The sequence below is a fragment of the Phasianus colchicus genome, chromosome 5, assembly GCF_987193195.1.
Source record: "Phasianus colchicus chromosome 5, bPhaCol1.hap1.1, whole genome shotgun sequence".
Lineage (NCBI taxonomy): Eukaryota > Metazoa > Chordata > Aves > Galliformes > Phasianidae > Phasianus > Phasianus colchicus.
Genome location: NC_143440.1, coordinates 44,518,994 through 44,525,745, shown reverse-complemented (window position 1 = coordinate 44,525,745; position 6,752 = coordinate 44,518,994). Strand labels below are relative to the sequence as shown.

At 45.8% G+C, this 6,752-nt stretch overlaps 1 long non-coding RNA gene across 2 annotated transcripts; it reads right to left on the bottom strand.

Annotated features, from left to right (window-relative positions):
* Positions 1-930: 930 nt before the first annotated feature.
* On the bottom strand, positions 931-6,026 carry LOC149917892 (uncharacterized). Of its 2 annotated transcripts, none has more exons than XR_016467326.1 (4): positions 5,880-6,026; positions 4,265-4,370; positions 3,862-4,067; positions 931-1,020 (listed from the first exon to the last, which is right to left on the bottom strand). It is a non-coding gene; the product is annotated as an uncharacterized LOC149917892 (long non-coding RNA). The 2 variants fall into 2 exon arrangements; XR_016467327.1 differs by lacking the exon at positions 5,880-6,026 and adding an exon at positions 4,457-4,567.
* Positions 6,027-6,752: the final 726 nt, after the last annotated feature.

The following is a 6,752-nucleotide window of genomic DNA, read 5'->3' as shown; positions in this document are numbered from 1 at the left end:
GCTACACGAGGCTAAGAGGTGTATTTTCACCTCTGGGCAGAAGGAGCAGCACAAAGCACTTGCAGAGTGGTGGTACTTTGGAGGGGAGCACTGGGTCAGCTGCTCAGTGCATTGCGTGCCGGGCTGCTTTGGATCTCAGATAGGATCTAAAAGAAGACATTGGTAAGCCAAACTGTTTCATGCCAAACAATCGTGGATGCTGCCATTACAGCCGCATCTGTGGTGATGTGACATTAACTTTGATCTGCGTGGGAGGGAAAGGGGCACTGCGCTGTACGCAGCGCTAATGCTTCTGGTTAAGCATAATCCACCCGAAGGTCTCCTCAGTACAGCAGAGTTCAGCGGAGGACTAGCTGAGTGTGCTGGTTCAGAGGGCACTAATGCAATTGTGTGATTAATTTTTGTCTGGGCTTTTGTTTGCTGTGCTCGGTGGGGCTGGGCGGCGGAACGCGGCGGTGGCTCCCAGGGCGGGCAGTGCTGTGCTGGAGATGACTGCTGGCCGGGTAGCGGGGCCCTGCGGCAGTGTGAGTCACTGCCTGGGGAGGGAGGGCAAGCACTCTGGTGACACTCGCCATTGAAAGACAGTGAGGTGGAACAAGCAAGGTAATTTCTTAATAAATATTTATATCAAGGAAACATATTTTGCTTAATCCTCCTTCCCCTGATGTTAATGAAAGTTCTGCACTGACAAAAGGTACTGCGGCACTTGTGATGTGTTTTGACATCTGCAGATGAAAGGTTCTAAATAGCAGAGGATTATGTACTCCTCAGTGAGAACATGAGCTGGCCCGCTGGCTAAATTAATAAACACATTGTTACATTAAGTATGGCAAAATGCTTCTGATGCATCATGCTTGAGCTTGACATGTTGACAAAAAGAAGCTAAGGATTTGGTTTATTTTATTTTATTAAAATTTCATACTTGCAGAGAAGCTGAGGAATGACTTTAAGGTCACGGGACTCCTTAGCTAAAGGCTGTGCCCCTGGTTATTACAAGGATTCATTGCAGCATTTCAATACCTAAAGGGAGCAAACAGGAGCGGAATCAACTCTTTGAAAGGGTTGATAACTGCAGGACGAGGGAAAATGGCTTTAAGTTGAGGGAGGAGAGGTTTAGGTTGGATGTCAGGGGGAAGTTCTTTACAGAGAGAGTGGTGAGGTGCTGGAACAGGCTGCCCAGAGAGGTTGTGGATACCCCATCACTGGAGGTGTTCAAGGCCAGATTGGATGGGGCCCTGGGCAGCCTGGTCTAGTATTAAATGGGGAGGTTGGTGGCCCTGCCTGTGGCAGGGAGGTTGGAGGTTCATGATCCTTGAGGTCCCTTCCAGCTCTGGCCATTCTGTGATTCTGTGATCCAGAAAAAGTTATTTGGTCATTTTATCATGCAAAATGGTGCAACCATTTATATTTAGATATGTAGTAGCAGCCAAGAAAATTTGCTGTGTCCTCACCCTGCTAGACATTATATTCTATCCTAACTCTCACCACGAACACTACAGTGCCCCAGGGCATTCTGCGCACTGTGGAATACATGTTCCAGTCTCTAGGGTTTCACTGTTCATTTCTCAAAGCTTCTTTGAAAGTTTTTCTCATTTCTTCGTAGGAAATAACACACGGCTCTGCCAGTAGGTGGTGAACTCTGCGCTTGCACCCCAGCCCCAAAACTGCAGGTCTACAAAGTGCCACTGTCGTTAAGCCAAAGGCCTCTTTTCCTCTCTTCTTTCATCTAGAGCCATGAGCTTGAACACTGCTCCTTGCTGTGTTCCCAGAGAATCTTCTGAGCATCAAACTTGATCTCAAAACTCAAAATGTCCAGCACCTGGCAGTGGTGTCTACTGATAACAAAAACTTCAAATTTGTTTTCAAGCATTACACTGCTTGGTAAATAAGTGATGAGTATTTGCTACTAAATGCTGGATAGCCTGGTATGGAGAGCTTATAACAAATCTCAAGATCTATCATGGGAGTGGCTCTCTTTCCCACTCACAGCCCATATCTCTCCTGCAAAGGAGTCCCACAGAAATGACAATTTCTGAAGCCCCAGTCTGCAGAGACTACATTAGTATCTGTGCAATGAGATGTAAAGCTTTTAACAGCTGTTTTGTTATACAAACTGGGTCTCTTGACTTCCAGATTTTTGACTGGCAGCTTCTATTAGGAGACAAAGCTACATTCAGTCACAAAAGCAAATCAGAAAAGCAAATAAGCAAGCATTTGAAAAATAATAGAATCAAAGGGGCCTGCCACTCTGTTTTTTGCTTTACTTGGAATGTGTTGTTTTCCTGTGGGAATGAGGTTTGACAAGACTATGCTGCCTGTATGTCTCTCTGTAGGCCTTCCAACTTCAGTGACATTTGGCAGAGAGGTAATGGTCTGAATGAGACAATGCTTCCTCAATTCTTATGAACACTCTAGAGGCAATTCCCTGGAGGAGGGTAGCAGGAAAGGAGCCTAAGTGGAACCTCATGCACTATTAGACAGCAGAGGTTTTGAGAGAAAAAGTTATTTTATATATCTCAATCACAGATAAAATCTCCAAATTTTTACCTTCTAGTGTACAAAAACAGTCACTTCAGAAAAAATATCCTTGGGAAATCAGGTCTGCCTAGCCCTGGTGCCAAGGGATCTGCTTGTTCCTTGCCTTTTTGAATGTGTTCCATCCACTTAGATGACTCACCGGGACAAGGACTGTCTCTTAATAGACGTCTGTACCCGGCACAGTGAGTACCAGCCTCAGCTGAGTCAAGGGCTCTTCCACAATGAAGGCAATTACGTGCTGATGGAGTCTGTTTGCTATGCAGCCATAACACGCAGATCAGTCAGGTCAATCAGACATCTCCCTTTTCTTCTTTGGTACAGCTAATGGGGATTCTGCCTTCCGATACACCTCTGTTTTTAATAAGAATTACTATGTATTACCATAGGAAATGAAAAGGCCACAGATGTGAAGGAAATTCATTGTATCTTCGGGGAGTCTTTAATTCTTTTGTAAGTCTGGGGACTACACAGAGAAAGAGTGAAGTCAATGCAGTGAGGCAGCACTTATTGCCTGCAGGTTTGCTTGGTGGTAAGGGAGTATGAAACCAAGGCTGGAAGACAACTAGACCTCTCTCTGCTTTCTCTTTACAGCAGAAGGGTCTGCCCTCCCAAGCGTGTGCTGTCTTCCTCCCACCATCACAGCCACTGGCTCCCTCATCGTGTTTTTCTGTGCAAGGTGAGCATTGGCTGCTGTTGTGGGAGCACAGTGGGGATGCCTGCGGGGTCACCCCACAGTGGCAGCTGCAGAGCCTCTGGGCCAAGTGGCTGGCTTCATCCTTAGCTTGTAAACAGGTGCTTGGATTGCTGCTGGTCACAAGTGCAATGGGGAGCAGCCTTCCTCATTCATCCCACAGCAGTCAGCGTGCTGCTTATTTCCCTGCCTCATACTCTTCTTACAAAATATGGCTTTAGCATTACTGCTGTTAAAATCATCTCTGCTACTGACATTTTCCCAGCCCAGGGAGACCAGATAGGTCTTTGTTTCCTGCTCAATCCTGCCAAACCTGACCTCTGCCTGTGTGAGATCAGTCTCCCAACCCCACACCTCAGTCCCACTGCACCCCTATGCACTGCCTCCCCCTCTCCACATAGGTCCAAACAGATGCTGTGCTTCCACTATGGCACAGCCACGGTACCCATCAGGCCCACATCCACTGCGACTGCTGAGCTTTTGCTCTTCACCACACATCTGCATGGCCACAGCCACACTGAACTTCTGACCCTTGCCTGGAACTCTGCTGTTCCACTACGTACACGTAGATTTAGTTACCGCAGGCTAGAGGCTGCCAGGAAACCCAGCATTACAGTTCTGATTACACTTACGTGGGAGAAAAATACTCTCAAGGCAGCATCTGACATTTTCTTCTTGTTTACATTTGTGTTCTAAGATGTTTTTCCTCTTCTTTGATGTGTGCCATTTTCCTCTCTCTTTTTTGTCATTATGCAGCTGCTCAGGAGCCAGCTGCGAAAGGTGATGTCCCTTGCAGTAATACAGCATGGTGCCCCTTGGGCAGCATAGGAAATCCCTCCTAGACAGACAAGGGCAAGAAGAGGAGAAAGAAGAACCAATGATAAATCTGAGCAGATGACAGTGAGCATTCAGCAAACAAGGGGGTGCCCCCCTGTAACACAAAATATTTGTTGGTTACATATAGCGCAGTGCTCAGTCATGGGAGCCTGGAAAGCTGCCTACTGTTGCCTCAGTGCCCCTTTTCTCCACAAGTACCTGCAGTGTTGCTCAGCAGGGAGAGCTGTCTTCATGGCTTTATTCAGATAGAAAAGACTCTGTGACTCTTGAGATCTCCTCAGATGCCTTGGTCCAAGTGGCCTGGCTGCAGGAAAATAAGAGCAACTGCTATGTTTTTTCTGAGAGAGCTCCTTTAATACGAAAAGTTAATCTTTATAAGGAAAATTAGACCTGCAGAAGGACACACATTCTTCTCCTCCTCTGGCCTTAGACTCCTGTGGCCACTGACCCCCCAGCTCTCATATCAGGCACAGTGCTGCACACAGGCTGATGGATCCTCATTTTTCCATTGGAGCTGCCAGTGAGAGCACACTCAGTTTGTATTTGACAACAAACCAACAGAATGTTTCTTACTGCTATGGAAAGCTCTGGAAGGATAGATCTAGAGTGCACTGTTTTCACAGTGGCCTGATTTCAGAGGTGGGGCGGACCCAGGGCTTTCTGGGCTTGATGTGGCAGAAGCCACCAGATCATACAAGCCAGGCCATGCCACACACCTCAGCCTCTGAGGTGTGTGCATCTGCAGTGCAGGTCATGCATGGAGCACATCGTTATTTGTTTCTTTTCTGCCTGGAAATATATTTTCCTTTTATGTAGCTCAGCGTCATCTAAATGAATGTATGATGTCTTTCTGTCATTTTGAAGTACAAGTAGATTCTGCAGACACATTGTGCAGCACATAGCATTCAGTGTTTAAGCTCTCTGTTTGAGCTCGACCTGAACACTGTGGTTTTGAAATGAATGCATTATACCACAGAATAAATTCATTGCAGAGAATTATGACTAAATTTGGTGACTGGATTTAACAGATTATGCTTACAAAGTAGCTGTTTCATTCTTTTCCTTTCATGACGTATCCTATTCCATTTAAACTTGACATTCTTTATTTAATGGAACAGATGTCACAACGTTAATGGCTGAGACGCAATATCTCATTACTTCCCCCCCCACACCCAAAAAAAAGAAAACCACCACCAACAAAAAACTTCACAGCTCATTGTCAGCTTTCATGAGAGAACTTGCAGACAGAGCAGAAAAGTGCAATTGGGTTCAGGAACCTGATGAGGAATACAAAGAAACGTTAAATAAATTATTACCTGTGCATTATTAAAAATAATAGTCACACTTCTATTAGCTCTTCTCACGTAATGAACTCAAAGCTATTAATAATTAATTTCACAACACCCAGTGGGTGAAAGTAACTATATTTCATTGTTGTTATGAGAGAAGTGCTGAGCTATTAGGAAGAGAAATGCTTAAGGTAATTCAGCCCCCCTGAGCTTTCCCAAGGGCACTCCAGCAGGTAAGCAATGCGGGCAGGCACCCAGCTTGTTTCCCAGCTCTGGTCTGGTGGAGCTGGGCCCATCTGTCTGCCCTGGGTTTGGCTGGAGTCTGGCCCACGCTCACCCGCTGCCAGTGATTGCGTGGGATGCAGGCTGTGCATCACAAAATCCTGAGCTGCCAAAAAGATTTCTTACAGTACAACACCATGACAGTGTGCTGAGGTCTCACATCACTTACTCTTGGTGAAGACTGAAAAATTCTGCACAGAAAAGGGAAACAGCAGCCTGCCAGCACACAAACACTGCTTTACCTTGTGGACATGAGTTGGGACTGAGTGCTGCTGTGCCATGGGTACGCAGGAGGGGTGGGAGGACTTCATCTGCTGCTTAGCCCAGTGAGGAGATTCAAGTTCTACCCCAGACAGTTTTATAATATGGTATATTCCAGAAAAAAGCAATGACATTTACTGGCATGCTGACAGTAACACAGCAGAGTGTTTTATCAGAGCTTAAGTCAACTGTGCAGCTCAGATTACTTCCACTTTCGTAGGCTGGGTGCAGAGTGCTGTGGAAAGCAGTATTTCAGGAAATAGCACAGTGAAAGGGTCTGAGCTGTGCTCACCCAGGAGAGCGCGATTCGCCCTCATTTCCGCTGAGATGCTTGGTTTTGCAAATGGCAGATGTTTCTTTCTCTTAGCTTTTATCCTTATTTTACTTCTCGTCAGAAACTAAGTCAAATTGCACTGTGCGTGTACCACTCCATGACTTTGTTCCATATCTGGAATTGGCAAATTTTCTGTGAAGCAAAATAGTATTCTTTTGAATTGTCATTTTTTCTCCAGATTAAGGCATGCTGAGGTGGGCACTCTCTGTACCTGCACTCTGCATCATGCAGTGAGCAGTGGTGAGGTCCTGCAGGCACAAAATACCAGGTTTGGTTCTGTACTTTAAAAGCTTATCTTTTTCCCACCTCCCTTACATTGCCTGCATCATCTACTAATGTTTTAAAGACACTGTGAAATTGAACACTTAAAACAGAAAGTGGTAGAGAGATAAGTGGGAAGAATCTATTCAATTTCACATCTCTGAAAACAAAGCTCCTGGCAAACTACTGTTGTGTTGCTTCCTCCCCATTTTGGTTCTATTTGGGCTTGCAGGGTCAGTACTGGGCCCGACAGCCTGCA